Source organism: Tupaia chinensis, unplaced genomic scaffold (assembly GCF_000334495.1).
Source record: "Tupaia chinensis unplaced genomic scaffold, TupChi_1.0 Scaffold144756_1, whole genome shotgun sequence".
NCBI lineage: Eukaryota > Metazoa > Chordata > Mammalia > Scandentia > Tupaiidae > Tupaia > Tupaia belangeri.
This window is the reverse complement of record NW_006204616.1, coordinates 112,168-114,737: the sequence shown is the minus strand read 5'-3', so window position 1 is coordinate 114,737 and position 2,570 is coordinate 112,168. Positions and strand designations below refer to the sequence as shown.

Sequence of the window (2,570 nt, the reverse complement as noted above, 5' to 3'; positions counted from 1 at the left end):
GAAAAAAAATGCACATTTGATGACTGCAGCGAGCTGTATGGGCACAGCTGGGTACTACTTTATAGTATGTTCATTCTACTCACTGGGGTTTATGCCTAGGGTCAGATTTGGGTACATGTATAGGTATGTGTCAGCTGTGCTAGCTATTGGATATATTTAGACTAATTAAGCTCATTGGCAGAACAAATGAATGGGGGGTGCGGAAGGCATGAAGGGCAACCATGGATGCCAGGGACAATGGAGGAGGAAGATGGGACATAGCAGAGGGTGGGGGATGGGGGATCAGGGATGGCAAGACAAAGGGCAAGGTATGCAGGATGTAAGAATTGGAAAATTATTTGCTGAGAACATGTATGTTTCCAAGAAGACAGACACAGATGCACGATCCAAACTTTTATCCATTAAATGATGTGTTTTCTTTCTTAAGTAATGAATGGCACCACACAGAGACTCAGAGAAGAGCCTCTGTAACTTTAACACACATGCGAATCATCTTGATCTGTTGTGAAAATGCAGATTCAGAAGACCTGGGGTGGGGGTCTGAGGCTCTATAGTTCTAGTCACCTCCCAGGTGAGGTTCATTCTGCTAGAAGATGATAACACTGCTGGTTACCCACACTTCAAGTGGCAAAGGTTTCCAGCGAGATTTTAGATACTATTTATTATATGACCTTGAACTAGTTATTTACCTCTCTGAGCGTCCATTTATCTGTAAAATGGGGAAAATAATAGTGCTAACTCCAAGAGTTGTTGGGATACCTAAATAAGGTGATGCATGCACAGTTCTCAGCCCTGGGCATGGTACAGTGTGTGTGAGCAAGGGCTGCAATCATAACAGGTGGAGGTGACAATATGACAGCCTTTTCCCAAGGGGACCTTTCCCTGGGAAGACATGTCAGAGAAGAACACAGGCTTAGCACTGTCTGAGCCCAAAGTCAACCAAGTCCACACTTCCAAATCGAGAGACTAACAGCAAATGAATAGCCTTGGGCTGGCCAAGCAGCCAAAGGTACAGAGCCTGTGTTTACATAAGGAAGGGACAACAGGACAGCTGCTGACCTCTCTACCTCAGTGTCCTGCTTCCAAGCAGAGTTGACCAATGGGCGTTTCAGGGAAGGTGAGCCCCTATTAAACAGCTTTGGAGTAGAGGAGATGCTGGAGGTTAGGCTTACAGGACACACCAAGGAGAGGTAGTCATTAGTTATGTGTTGTGGGACCAGTCCAGCACTTTTCTATGCCTTGCAGTGGATGTGGTTTTTGTTTGTTTATCTAAAGTAGCCATGGTTATGCATAATGAAAAGCACTCTTCCAAATATGAAGGGAATTCAGAGGCCAAAAAAATGGTGTGTCTGGCATAAATGAAAGATTCTGAGCTCAGGGCTCTGGAATGGAATGTGGGACTGGCCTTGGAAGGTTGACTGGCAGAGAGAAGTGGGAAAAAAAAAACGTTAAAGTGTTTTGAGTCGATTAACATGGAAACAAAGGACATGTGGTTAATGATGAAAAAAGCCTATAAATACGCATTTGATAAGTACAAAGATCAATACAACTGGTTCTTCCTTGCGGACCCCACTACATTTGCTATTATTGAAAACCTGAAGTTTTTTTTTTTTTATTAAAATAGGATCCATCACAACCTTTCTATCTAGGCCACACTATAAAATCTGGAGACCTTGAATATGTGAGTATGGAATGAGTAATTATGTTAAGCATGGAATCAACGAAAAGACTTAATAGCCTTCTCAATGTCCCTGAAAAGTATCCTGAACAGGGAGGGATGATTTGGAAGATAGCTGAAGATAAGCAGCTAGCAGTCTACCTGAAATATGCTGGAGTATTTGCAGAAAATGCAGTAGATGCCGATGGAAAAGATGTGTTTAATACCAAATCTGTTGGGTTTTTTATTAAAGAGGCAATGACTAATCATCCCAACCAGGTAGTAGAAGGGTGCTGCTCAGATATGGCTGTTACTTTTAATGGACTGACTCCTAATCAGATACATGTAATGATGTATGGGGTATACCATCTTAGGGGATTTGGGCATGTTTTCAATGATGCATTGGTATTCTTACTTCCAAATGGTTCTGACAATGACTGAGAAGTGAACAAGAGTATGTATATGATCAATGTATAGAATAAATGTATATGATCAATGTATATTATAAATAATGACAATATATATCCTAATGCAGAAGTTATATGTTTTTTTTTTCCTAATTTGGTGGCACTGGTATAATCACACATTAAAGTTTAGTAATACGTGTTAAAGTAGGTGGTATTTTTTTCCTTAAGATACATATGACAAATTTAATTTTGTTGAAAATGTTTTAAGAAGAATAATTTTGCAAATAAAGGATATAAATATTTATAAATGTTATATTTATGTGATAAATCCTAAATTATGAACATTAAAAGTCTGTGTAACATATTTTTGCCAATTAAAAAATGTAACATGTCTTTATAACTTTCTAAGATATGCAAGTGAAATCTCTACTTGTGAATTAGTGATTAAATCCATTAGCTATGTTTCCTTTAAAAAAAAAAAAAAGATCCTGAGAGGAGAAGGGAGA

General features: G+C 39.1%; 1 pseudogene; it reads left to right on the top strand.

The window, feature by feature from the left end:
- The window catches only part of LOC102491044 (C1GALT1-specific chaperone 1-like), a 3,085-nt pseudogene extending 987 nt beyond the window's left edge, over nucleotides 1–2,098 (top strand).
- Nucleotides 2,099–2,570: the final 472 nt, after the last annotated feature.